This window comes from Lactuca virosa, chromosome 4, assembly GCF_052849685.1.
Source record: "Lactuca virosa cultivar CGN04683 chromosome 4, Lactuca_virosa_CGN04683_v6, whole genome shotgun sequence".
Taxonomy (NCBI): domain Eukaryota; kingdom Viridiplantae; phylum Streptophyta; class Magnoliopsida; order Asterales; family Asteraceae; genus Lactuca; species Lactuca virosa.
The window spans coordinates 52,159,972-52,174,473 of NC_136429.1; the positions used below are offsets into that span (position 1 = coordinate 52,159,972).

General features: G+C 37.5%; 1 long non-coding RNA gene across 1 annotated transcript; it reads left to right on the forward strand.

Moving 5' to 3' along the window:
* Positions 1-6,054: 6,054 nt before the first annotated feature.
* Positions 6,055-13,508, forward strand: LOC145109744 (uncharacterized). The gene is made up of 4 exons (XR_013709186.1): positions 6,055-7,937; positions 8,251-8,329; positions 12,916-13,088; positions 13,192-13,508. It is a non-coding gene; the product is annotated as an uncharacterized LOC145109744 (long non-coding RNA).
* The last annotated feature ends 994 nt before the right edge of the window (positions 13,509-14,502 follow it).

The window sequence follows — 14,502 nt, forward strand, 5'->3', positions numbered from 1 at the left end:
GATGATTTGTTAGATAATATTACTGAATATCATAAACTTATTGGTAAACTGATTTATTTAACTATAACTAGACCTGATATCTCGTTTACTGTCCAAGCTCGTAGTCAATTTATGGATTCACCAAGAAAGTCTCATTTGAATGTTGCATTTCGTGTTCTTAGATATTTGAAACAAATACCCAGGAAAAGGTATCAATATTGTTAAAAGTGAGAATTTATCTTTGAAACAAAACTATATGGGTTGCGGCTCGTTTTCTTTATTCTTGGTTGACACACAGATCTTACAATGGGTATGGTTACAGGTTTGGTTCGGGTTTACATCAGACTTGAACCGGAAATAAACCTGATCTATAGATCGTGGATTGAAGGCTTATTTGTTCAGATCTTACTTTTCCTTCTGAAGATTTTTCTCTCATTCTCTCTGGTCTCCTTCATTTGCTTTGGGGTTTCATCTGTAATCTTTATTCAGTTGTTCCTAGAGTTTGTATAGGAGTTTTAATCTTGTGTTTTCGTTTCTTGTATGAGCATGAGTGTTTGTGCAGGTGAGGTTTTAGTTATAAGTACTTGAAAACCAACTACATTTTCAAGTGTTAATCATAAGTCCCCTAACCGCAATCTTTATATAGTAAAACGACGTATTTTCATGAGGTTTAGTACCTAAGCTTGGGCGGGGCTGTAATGTATATTCACTTTTCCCTATATATATATATATATATATATATATATATATATATATATATATATATATATATATATATATATATATATATATATATATATATATATATATATACACTTAAAAGACAACAAACTTATGAATAGTGTCTGGTATTGAGCCACCTCAATACCAGGTGCTTTTGGAGCCGGTGTGTTTTTTCACCATCTGCTTCTTGGCTTTGTCTATGTGTTCTTCTCCGGATTGTTCCTTTTCACTGTCTACTCCTTTCTTTTGTCACCGGTTCCATCAGGAGGTCTCAAACATTCATCGACCCTTTGCAACACAACTCCAACTTCCTAAAACCTCCAACGACTTATAAATGTTCTCGGTTTGGGTTTAAAGCTGCACCAACTTCGTCCTCACCGCCTTTGAATGTCTTCTCCACCAACCAAAAGGTGCATATTTTTCTCTCTTGAGCATTATACTTTAAATGAGGTTACAATGCTTCACAGGTGACACTAATAGACTCTTAAGTACTTAACTTCTAAAATAACTCTTAACATGAGTTATTCTAATATAGCAATGTATAACTCAAAGTATGCAATGCAACTAATTAAGTGCCCAAAACCCCAAGTCATCTCACGCCCTATCGGGTTGAACCGATCCATTCAAACGAGCACCCATAATAATAACCCATTATGCTTTACCAACTTATATAATACATAAGGTATAAGTTGATCTATAAAATGCAAGATAATCAAGCATATCTTAGCCTAAGGCGACATTACTTAAGGCAGCACATGATAAAGTTGTGCGTTAGGCATAATGCAACACTTTTAAGGCCTATTGTAGCACTTTATGGGTGTTGCATTAGGCTCGTTTGTTGTAGTGATTGTAACATTAAAAAGGTAATATTTTGCATTCAATAATCAACTAAGCATACTATGTTGAAAGTTGAAATGTTTGAATCACAATTAGAATAATAAACGAATAAAATGTACTAGAAAAGTCAATTTAATGTGGCTAGACATGAAAATATGAAAAAATGACATTTTTTAGAAGATATAAAAATTTGTAATTCAAAATTGGTAGGTTAGATTAATGCAATATGAAGAATGATAATTTCTAATAAGTGTTTCAAGAATATGTGTTTTTTTTTTCTTACTACACTTTAAAATACAATGCTTTATTTTATGATGGTCTATTTTATTATTGTTGACTCTTTAAATTTATGGGCTATAAACTTTTATTCCCTATTTTTTTTCTAATTTTATGTATTACTTTTCAATCATTCATATAAGTCGATCAAATTCATTAATTATTTCTTATATTTTGATGGTTGATATTCGGATAAACAAAATGAGCAAATGCATGCATAAATATTAATTTACTTCTACAACAATGTTAATGATCTAATGTTTATAATTCAAAGATTGTCTCTTAATTAGATGCATAGTAGTTGTTATGTTTCGTGAGTATGAGTCTCACTCATTATATAATTATTATTATTACTAACATCGGGTCACAAATAACCGCTCTTTCATTTTCATCTATTGGATCTCTTCAACTTTTAATCATAGCCACATAAACTCCTATTTACAGTTATTTGATCGATGCTCACAGAAGTCAATCTTCTTCTCCGCGTCATGTTTCAGTTATGGCCTTAAGTTACACGTTCGCTTCCATTTTCTGGGGAAGGAGTATAAGAAGTCCTTTCCACCCCTTATCCTTTTTCTTTCCCTTCATCTTATCCAACTCTTAATTTGATTTGATTCATTATTGCAGGTTTCGAAGTAATTTGAAAAAAATTAATTCCTTCAGTTGGTTCAAAGATGGAGCATAAATACACCAATTGCTTCAATAGTTTCAATTGCTTGTAACGTTTCATCACCCATGGAGCACAAATCGGCCGAAAATCTACAACTACACATCCAAAGAACCCTAAATGTTGCCTCTCTCAAACTGTGGAACTCAAGAATTATATGTGTGGAGGATGTGAACGAAAATGGCGCCCTCTTCTTCTACCCCAAATCCTACAACATCAAATCTCAAGTAAAGTTTTGTTTATTTATTTGATTCTACGTTATGTATTTTCTATGTTAAGCCTGAGAATCATATTGTCAACGTGGGAAATTGAGAAATTTGGAAATTGTGTCCTAATGTGTCGAACCATAATTATGTAAATAAATCAAAGTTATTTGTGTGGTGTAGGTTAATTGCTTGATATTAATTTACTTCTACAACAATGTTAATGATCTAATGTTTATAATTCAAAGATTGTCTCTTAATTAGATGCATATTAGTTGTTATGTTTCGTGAGTATGAGTCTCACTCATTATATAATTATTATTATTACTAACATCAGGTCACAAATAACCGCTCTTTCATTTTCATCCCTTGGATCTCTTCAACTTTTAATCATAGCCATATAAACTCCTATTTACAGTTTCTTTTACAGTTATTTGGTCGATGCTCACAGAAGTCAGTCTTCTTCTCCGCGTCATGTTTCAATTATGGCCTTAAGTTACACGTTCGCTTCCATTTTCTGGGGAAGGAGTATAAGAAGCCCTTTCCACCCCTTATCCTTTTCTTTCCCTTCATCTTATCCAACTCTTAATTTGATTTGATTCATTATTGCAGGTTTCGAAGTAATTTGAAAAAATTTAATTCCTTCGGTTGGTTCAAAGATGGAGCATAAATACACCAATTGCTTCAATAGTTTCAATTGCTTGTAACATTTCATCACCCATAGAGCACAAATCGGCTGAAAATCTACAACTACACATCCAAAGAACCCTAAATGTTTCCTCTCTCAAACTCTGGAACTCAAGAATTATATGTGTGGAGGATGTGAACGAAAATGGCGTCCTCTTCTTCTACCCCCAAATCCTACAACATCAAATCTCAAGCAAAGTTTTGTTTATTTATTTGATTCTACGTTATGTATTTTCTATGTTAAGCCTGAGAATCATATTGTCAACGTGGGAAATTGAGAAATTTGGAAATTGTGTCCTAATGTGTCGAACCATAATTATGTAAATAAATTAAAGTTATTTATGTGGTTTAGGTTAATTGCTTGATTCTTCTTTCAGGTAGCGAATATCGTGGTTATGTGAGACAATTTAAGAACTCGTTTTGTGACAAATTGATTGGTACTACTCAATTTACGAGTACTGATGTACCAAACATAAAAAAAGCTATGATCACTTTGTTGGTAAATTTACTTCTCCATATGGTTATAACATATATGAAAACTGAGAATTTTAGATGTTAGGGTGCAAAGTCACGCTTGGATGTGGCTTACCCTTATTGATGTGTAAATGAGTTGTCTTTCCTATAAATGGGAAGTGAGTGACACTCATATTTAGAATGATCATTTTGGAGTGTTAGACTAGAGAGAGAGAAATTTGTACAAACTCATTTGTATATCCTTTCTAGATCTAATGTGAGCTTACACAAATTTATTTACTCCTTGTGTTCTTGAGTTTACATGATGATTCACTAGATCTTTTCTAATTCCGCACATGTCATCATAATCAACACCACTATAATTGGTATCAGAGTGGGTATTCTTGATTGGATCAAGAATTGATCCTTGATGGCTTTCTAGATTTGGTGATTCTTCATTTTGAGTTTTGATCTTCGTGATATCGAGAGTTTGGATTCTAGAAATCGAATTCATCTTTGATTCTATTCATAATTCGATTTTCTTCACTAAAATTCAAGTGATTTTTACTTTCTCTCTCTAGAAAACCCATTCAAAATCACTTTCTCTCTCTAGAAATATTCAAGTTTTGTGATCATGGTGGATTTGTCGTATGATTCTTGGATTGTGATCGTTGAAGATATCAAATACAAAGTCAATGAAGATCAATTTTATGGATTGGTGTTAAGCAAATTGATTTCATGGGGTAATATGGTTTCTTATGGAGATTTGAAGGATGATAATGGAAGCTTGATTTTTCAACCACTTTGTAAGATTGTATGGTTGAATAAAATTGTCTTGTCCATATTAGTCTGTAGTAGAAATCAAAAGGAAGGAGAAGAAAGAGATTTGTTCAATAAGAAATACATTTCTCTAATTGAAAACCCAAATGATCTTCGTGCTCTTAACTTTTTTGAAGTTCAAGATAATGGAGTTCAATGTGATGTTCCTGATGTTCTTGATGTTCTTGAAGTTCAAGAAAAAGGAGTTCGAGTTGATTCTCATGATGAAAAAGTTTTTTGCTCAATTGGAGTTCAAACCGATGATATTTTATGTTCTTGTGATTCGTTTGAAGGAATGATTCCTTATCGGAAGCCAGTGATCCAAGAAATTCACATGTATCAAAATCCAAAGATTTGATTCAAATTCACAATGTTGAAGTTTTGGAAAGTGGGTTTGTTCATGAAATCAAATCTTCAAGATGCAAAAAGATGAGAAAGAAAAAGAAGAAGAAGATTAAACGGAAAAACAAGCGGGTTTATTCACAAAAATCATCGAATGTTGTTGTGAATCCGAAATCCATGAAGCAAATTTGGGTTCCAAAGCAACAATCTCCAAGTGTTGCATTGAATTTGAAGTCAAAACCCAAAAGTGTTGATGGTTCTTATGAAGATGTTCTTGGATCGATGAAGAACACGAAGAACGAGTTGTACAACACGCATAATGGGTGGTACAATGTTCAGATTGAAGATTTTCTTGTTCCGAAAAAAGAACCAAGATCTTCTAAATTTGATCGTTCGTTGCAAATGGATCTCGATTCATCAAAAAAGTATCACAAATTCTCAAATGGATTCCAAAACATCCATGATTTCGAATCATATTTTACGTTTTTCATTTTTGATCGTTTTGCTTCATTTGATCAAATCTGTTTCAACCCCATTGATTGATTCAATTATTTTTGTTTAGATCAATTCAAAATCAAAATCGTATTCTCAATTTTTTTTAATTCATTGTTCATCATGAACCCTATCAATTTCAACAAATTCATTTTGTTTAAACCATTTACTGTTCATCAGATTTGTAAGCCCATTTTATCAAATCCAATACACTTCTCGATTTCATTATTGAGCCCAAGATTGGTTTATATCCGTTTAACTCTAATTCAGTGCTGTTCGCCTTCTGTTGTACGCATATGGTTTATGTTTCTTTCATCTGTTCCTCGTTTGTTCATCGATTGTTCTGTGAAATCCAATTTCATTCCATCGTTTCTAACAATCATTTGTTGTTGATTGTTAATCGGAGTTTAGAAATCGATTTTATATGATTATTATATGATGAAATCGATTTCATATGATTATTATATGATGAAATCGATTTTATTCAAGTGAAAACTAAGAACTCGACAGTTGAAGAATCGATTGAAATCGAAGTTTGATTCAACATGTTTTGGTGTCGATTATCGATTAGAAAGAAGAACTGGATTGAAAACTTTGATTTTGATGTTACGAAGTTGATTGAACTGAAGGTCAAAATTCAAAAGTCAAAGTTTGTGTTCTTGGATTGGTTTGAATTGTAGTCGTTGTTCTTTCGATTTTGATTGGAGTCAAATGATGTTTACTGAGAATCGAATGTGAAAGATTTAACTGGTGTTAATCTTGATTTCGATTTTGAAAGTTCCTCACTTGGAGTCGATACTCATTACAGATGGATGTCGATGGGCATGAACAGAAGCGCAGATTGTTACCAAGTTTTGATTTTAATTTCGAAGGACTAGGTGACTAATTGATTTGGGATCGAATGTTCTTGGTGTTAGATTTCGCTATTGAGGTTGTCCATGGTTTGTTGTGGCTACTGATGTGGTATTGGTTTGATATCGATGGCTGGTAATTTGTAAAAGTGAAATGTTGGTTTTTGATTTCGAATGTTGATGGTTGATATCGTTTTCAAAGGGAGATGAACTGGTAATCGAATGTGTTTGGGAAGTCGATTGAGAGTGAAGCCTTGTAAGTGATAACGAATTGAATGTCGCTATGAGATTTTGGAGTCGATTTCGAAGGATTGGTGATCTGAAATCGAGAAGCAATGGTTGGGAAGGCTCGATTTTTGAAAAGCGAAAGCTTAGAGTTGATAGTTGAAGCTTGAGTTGATTTTGATTTCGATCAGTGGTTGTTGATATTAGTTTATTGATTTCTGTTGACTGGGAAGGTTTGTTGATAAAAAGCTAATGAGAGAATGGCTGTCGATTTTGGATACTGAAGTAATTTCGAAGGCTATGTTGAAATCAAATGGTTGATTTTGGAATGAAGAACGAAGGATTATAAGTTGATTTCGAAAGCTTGGAGTCTATGTTCGTTAATTTGGAATCGATGGTCAACTGTTGGATTTTGGGGTCCCTGTAACAAAAAGCGAACGCTTGGAGTCTGGGTTTGATTTTTGTTCGTGATGTTGTGTTGCTGTTGAATGAAAAGCAAAAGTTTTTTTTTATCGATGATTTGGATGTCGATTCAGCGACTACATGGTTCAGACGAGATTCAGCGGCTTCGCATGCCTTCGACTTTGAATGATTAAGAAGGCACTTTGTTAACAAGCTATGTGATTTCGTTACCAGATTCACGAACTGGGTCAATTGAAGAAGATGATACAGAAATTTCGAAAACAGTCCTTAAAGTTTCGAAAGTTTGACATATTTTACTCACTATCATTTGGAGAAATGTTCGAAGGTTTGAAAGAAAAGAGGAAGAAGTTTCGAAAGTAGTCCCTGATGTTTCGAAATTTTGGCAGTTTATAACTACCTTCGACAGTTGTGGTAATTTTTGAAAGTTTGAAGAAAAGTGGAAGAATTTTCGAAAGTAGCACATGAAGTTTCGAAAGTTTGGCAGTTTATACCAAATTTCGAAAATGGTGTTCCGAAAATGAAGATTTTTCATTTCAGGTCCCTGCAGTTGGTGCGAACTTACACTTTATGCCCAGTTTCGCAAATGGGGAAGTGTTTCGCATCTTTAGCTGTTTTTGGAGCAATGGGTCCCTGCAAAATTCTGTTATTGACAGTTTTTACCCGGATTTTATAAAATCTTGCAACACTCACCCAAAAGTCGAAAATTTTCACAAATTGGAAATTTTTCAAGGCTTTTTCATGATTGTTTTTCCGTGTAAGTTTTTCGGGAGTTTAATTTTTGGTATACATCAAGGGGGAGTATTGTAAAGCTCATTCCTCGGGCGCTTCTCACCCTTAATGGATTTTATAATCATTTTTTGATTATAAAAATGGGGAGAATGATGAGTATTCGAAGCGGATTTTCGGGTATTCATTGCGGATTTTGAAGATCGATGTTAATTGTAACATCCGGATTCCCAGGTATGTCATTTTAAGTATTTATTTTTGAGGATCATTGACCTACTTGACGAGTTGGCGCTATAACTCGCCGAGTAGAGTCGGGCTGACCACGTGTGTTTAATGATCTACTCGACAATTCGGGTAGTAGACTCGCCGAGTAGGCGCTGTGAGCTGAAACCCTAAATCCCCGGGTTTGGGGCCTATATAAGGATAAGTATAGCCTCATTTGCGGCTCTCCATCTGTGTCCTTTCTTTGAGAGAAACCCTAATCGCCCCCTTGAGCTTTTGAGAGAGTTTTGAGCCATTGTTTGAGATCTTTGGTGCATTTTGGTAGAGGGAAGGAGGATTCCAAGCAAGGATTGTGTAGGAGTTGCTAGATCTGCTGCTTTGGCGTCCAGGAGCTTCTGTTTAAGGTATAAAGCGCGTACCTTTCTCTCTTGTATGGATAGATCTTATGGTTTTTGTAACACCCAAAAATTTCAAACCAATTTAAACTTTTAAAACATGTCAAGTTCATCAAAACATTACAACTTTGTTTTCAAAATATTATTTATCAGAGTATTCCCAGAAACATAAACATAATATGAGGAGCGGTACGATCATGCCTTCGCCTTGTCGCGATCCCCTGATGTACCTTAAACAATAAAATGAAACTGTAATCCCAAAAGCTTAGTGAGTTACCCCTAAAATACCGATACACATACAGTCCACATAACCATGTCAGCAATAACATATCATAACAAACTGAACAGAACAACACATAACGGGTCCACAGCCCTACAGACTGTAATACCCACGAGCCCACAGTACGAGTCTCCCTTAGCCCGTAACTGGAATGCTCCCGAGCCCACAGTACGAGTCTCCCTTAGCCCGTAACTGGAATGCTCCTAGGGTTTGTTGGCTACCGCACGAAGCAGTACAACCTCAACCCATCCCATATAACAAACACATAACATAACCACTGAGCATGCAATAATCACATAACATCATAGGTAGTCCTACAGATCCACCTAACTGGCATAACCACTAGCATGCAACACTAACTCGTACTCAACCTCTAACACTGCTAGGATAATATATCCAATGGGTCGGCCTTGGTGCCTTAGACCCCTTAGTATAGTGAGAATAACTCACCTTGCAACTGTCATCTGAAATTAGAAAGCTCAACTCCCGGATCACCAACACGAACTCTACCATCTATAGTTACCATAAAACCCTTTTTCATAAATCTCCAAATTACCAGGATACCCCCAGAAGTCAACTGGTCAACCCTTGGTCCAAGTCAAAGTCCACAGTCAAATTCAACAGTCCATGTTGACTCGACTCGTCGAGTGCAGTTCACCGACTCGTCGAGTCCTTCCTGAACTCGAGAAGTCGTGAAATCCTTGATTGTCTCGTCGAGTTCCCCTTTAACTCGCCGAGTTCATACGTGTCCAAGAATTGGGAGAAACCATAGTCGACTCGCCGAGTCTTCGAACGACTTGCCGAGTTCAAGGCAATTTTCAACGGACTCGCCGAGTTGTTCATCCAACTCGTCGAGTTCATGGTCATCTTCAACGGGCTCGCCGAGTTGTTCATCCAACTCGCCGAGTCCTTGCAGACCTTCATCCATGCAGACACTTTTTAAGCCATGGCAAGGTTCCAGATTACAGATCCAAGCTTCTAAGGCATGTTTATCACGTAAAGTTGCAAACTTTACGCACATGCAAGGCTCTAAAGGCCCTAAATGACTAATCTAAGCTTCCAATGGAGCTTTGCACCTTGGGAGAGTCTCATTCTTGCACAAGCTGGAAACTTTATGGACTAAGAAGCCCAAGGGAGCTCAGTTCTGAAGTTACAACTTCAGATCTTAGCTTGCACACAAAAATAACTTCCAATCATACCATGAAAACCCTAGAATTTGTCCAAAGAGGGGATCTAGAATGAAATGAGGTCAGGGTAACGATTATACCTTCTAGAAGATGCCCAATAAGGTAGATTTCAGATCCCACAAGCTCCTTGCTTCTGAATACTTGCTCTCCAAGCTCCCTTCTCCACAAAATCTTCTTCCAAGCTCAAAATACACAAATGGAACACACACACTCGATTAGGGTTTGAGAGGGACAAGAAACAGTAAATGGGAGGTTGGCGGAGGCCAATGATCCTTTAAATAGGGTGCAAAACCCCGAGATTTAGGGTTTCATCTGCCAGCTCCTACTCGTCGAGTCCCTTCTTGGACTCGGCGAGTAGGTCATTAAAATACGTGGACCAACCTGCTGCTACTCGACGAGTAGGGCAATCAACTCGTCGAGTAGCCCTTGAAATCAAGAAACTCACACATTAAATCAATACCTGAGAATCGGGGCGTTACAATTCTCCCCCAATTGAACTAGACTTCGTCCTCGAAGTCTGCTGCAGCGAATAACTCTGGGTAATGCTCCCGCATTTCAGCCTCCGTCTCCCACGTCCACTCGGACCCCCTCCGATGCTCCCATTGTACTTTCACCAAAGGAGATAAGGTATCTCCTTATTCCTCAGAATCTTCATCTTCTTCTCCAGTATGGCCACAGGCCTCTCTACGTAATTCAGGCGTTCATCAACCTGAATATCATCCAGCGGCACCACCTCCTCTTGATCCATAATGCACTTTTGCAGCTGCGAAACGTGGAAAGTGTTGTGTATCCGACTAAGCTCCTTCGGCAGCTCTAGCCTGTAAGCTACCTTGCCAACCCTGACAATGATCCTGAACTGCCCAATATATATCGGGGACCCAATTTTCCCCTCTTCCTGAAGCGGATCACGCCTTTCCAGGGCGAGACCTTCAGGAGTACCATGTCACCGACCTGAAACTCTAACTCGGAGCGGCGCCGGTCGGCGTAACTCTTCTGCCAACTATGAGCGGTCTGCAGCCGCTGCCTAATCTGCTGAATCTTCTCGGTAGTCTGCAAGACCACCTCCGTCCTACCCATCACCCTGTGGCCAACCTCGCCCCAACAAACCGGGGTGCGACATCTCCGCCCATACAACAGCTCGAATGGCGGGGCGCCAAGGCTAGAATGATAGTTGTTGTTGTAGGCGAACTCCGCAAGCGGTAGGTGAGAATCCCAACTCCCACCGAAATCAATGACACATGCCCTCAACATGTCCTCGAGAGTCTGAATAGTCCGCTCGCTCTGGCCGTCTGTCTGCGGGTGGAATGCTGTGTTGAAGTGCAACCGCGTGCCCAACTCCTCGTGAAACTTTTTCCAGAAGCGGGAGGTAAACCTGACATCCCGATCAGAGACAATGGAAACGGGAACCCCATGGCGCGACACGATCTCGCGAACGTACACTTCGGCCAATTTCTCGTCCGATGAGCTCTCCCGTATAGCCAAGAAATGGGCACTCTTGGTCAATCGATCCACGATGACCCATATAACATCAAACCCCTTCGCCGTCCTCGGTAACTTGGTAATAAAATCCATCGTGATATGTTCCCATTTCCACATGGGAATCTCTAGAGGCTGCAGCTTTCCATGCGGCCTCTAATGCTCGGCCTTGACCATCCTACAGGTCAAGCACCTCTCGACGTACCAAGCGATCTCTCGCTTCATGCACGGCCACCAATAGCTCAAACTCAAATCCCGGTACATCTTGGTGGCCCCCGGGTGAATAGAGAAATGAGACTTATGAGCCTCCTCCATAACCGTCCGCCTATCCCCACCAGACATCGGAACCCAAACCCGACCGCATCGGGTCAATAGTCCCCGACTATCCTGCACGAACCGGGTATTCTCACCCTTGATCCTCTCCAGCTTCCAATTCTCCGGTCGCATGCCCTCTACCTGGGCATCTCTGATCAAACTCACAAGCGGAGAATCCACTGCTATCCTCATACATACCGCGGGGGTGGAAGACCCAGCTGACTTGCGGCTCAAAGCATCCGCAACCACATTCGCTTTACCAGGGTGGTAAAGGATCTCGCAATCGTAGTCCTTGACTACATCCAGCCACCTGCGTTGCCTCATGTTCAGGTTCGGCTGATCCATAATATGTCTCAAGCTCTTGTGATCCGTGTAAATGGTACAGCGGACCCCATAGAGGTAATGTCTCCATATCTTGAGGGCGAACATCACCGCCCCCAGCTCCAAGTCATGCGTAGGATATCTCGTCTCATGCGGCTTCAGCTGCCGCGATGCGTAGGCTATCACTCCTTCTCTCTGCATGAGGACCGCCCCTAAACCTGTGATGGATGCATCACAGATCACCACAAAATCCTCAACTCCCTCCAGGAGTGTCAAGACTGGTGCCTCACACAAACGCTGACGGAGGGTCTCAAACGCCCTCTGCTGCTCGGGACCCCACCGAAAATCCACCCCCTTCCTCATCAGACGAGTGAGGGGTACTGCAATCTAATGAGATAACATCTAATATAGTGCAATTTTCTTGGAGCTGTTACATAAAAGAAGCCATTAATGCTGGAGTTTTTTTTGTTGCTTGAATGATGATATTAAGGTTTGGAGAAGCAGGTTAACTAAAGGGCAATTTGGTAATCTTTATTGGGTAAGTAATGGAATGGTTCATTCCTTGGAAGGAAAAAGATTTATTTTATCTAATCCTAAGGAAATGACATGGAAATGGAACATTTCCTTCCTTCATTATTCTGTTCCACCCAATCAAATAAAGGATTTAATTGTGGATGAAAATTTAATAATTACTCAAGTTTTAATATTGAATTTCTTTTCATTTCTTGCCAACTAAACAAGTTATAGATTAAAATCCTTGAGATTCCAATTCTGACAAATTCTAGATTTCATTCCATCTCATGTCTAGCTGCCTCGGATTCGTTCGGATTCCATGTTTGATGAATGGATTTCACAATTCTTACAGATTAGTGGAAATAATTCAATTCCACTCTTTTCACAGAAAAAGACAAAAATACCCTCTCTTTATGTATGTATATTTATTGAAATACGTAAACATAATGAAATTAATTATTAGTGAAAACTTTGTATTTATTCAATTTTTATTTTTGTTTCAGTTCCATTTCCAACCAACCAGAAATGTGAAAATCCAATCCCCCGTAGATTCGAATTCTGTCAGATTCTATTCCTTTCAGAACTGGGGAGAAACCTCACTCATGCATCAGTTAAGTTAAGTTCCATTGCTGATAGGAGGAAGCTTGATGATTTGACTATTGGTTCTGTTCTTATAGTTAAGTGTGTATTAAATTATGTAACTTTAAAAATGCCAACATTAATAATTTAAGATTATTATTTCCATATTTTCCCTTGAACTAATTGTTTTATTGCTGCAGTTCACAACAAAAGCAACGCTGGACCACAGGAACAATTTTCTTAGGATCCCAGGAGCAAAGCTACTATTTTATGGTGAAGAATTGGAAAATCATTATATTCCTTCAATATATGGTTCTATAAAACCAACACCTATTTTTCTTTTTTGTTTTCTTGAACTTGAAAGTATGATGCCTAAATGGTATGTTGTTAGGTTTGGACCTGTTGTAGATCCAAAAGGTGTGGGAATAGGAACTCCTTAGTGTTAAATTTGTTTTGACTTTGTTGGTTTCAGTGTTAAAATTGTTTAGCCGTTTATGCTAAAACTTAGATTTGTATATTATAGGAAAATGCTTTACTTTTATTACCATTATCAACAATATTCTTTAAAAAGCAAAATACATGTATTTTTTTTATAATTATAACAATTTCCTAACCGACTCTAAAGTACTTAAACAATAGATTCCACTTTTTTTGTTTTTAACTTAATTTCATTTAATTATGTGTTAATCGATTGATATTCTTTTTGTTTTATTGTCTTTTAATGCTAATGCCAATTTGCAATCGTAGGCGTTAAACTATAAGCAACACTCAGGGAATGGATCATTTTATACTTCTTTAATGATTTTGGACCATTTTACCCCTCCTCCCATATCATTTTTTATTTTGGACCATTTTACCCCTCCTCCCCCATTTATATTGATATTGAAATGTTTTCGTGTTGTTGTTTTTGTATGTTGTCTGATCCACACTTTAGTTTGAGACTTTTTCGTAAATTAGGGTAAAATTTTAGGACTTTTCTGGAGATTTCCCTAAATGAAATTATAATTTATAGAAAATATAATTAGTACATGGTAATATTGTTTTATTTTATCAATCATGATATTATGTTCAGTTAGTGGCTACTGGCAGTTATTTTTCTATAACTACAATCATGCACTTCTCCACGTTTTTCTCACACATGTTTTCCATTTTCTTCCTCATGATGTTCATTGTTTTTTCTATCCTATATATAACTTTCAAAATTCGTTCATATGAAACCGTTTTTTTTACATCTCTATTACATCGTTTTGTTAGTTCCTACAATCAATAATGGAGGATATTGCAGACAATGAAATCAATCATCAAAAGCTACACCATCCAAAGGTATCGATTTCAATTGTGTTTAAGTCAATAGCAACATTAGATGAATTTTGAATATTCTTTTGCTTTTTTTGTGCCATGCTCTTTGGTGCGATTTGTATAGCTTTGATTTTAACATTCATTTGTATTATGCAATAGACTCAATTTTGCGTACCTTATCCTTCAAGTCATTATTATATTGCAAACTATTG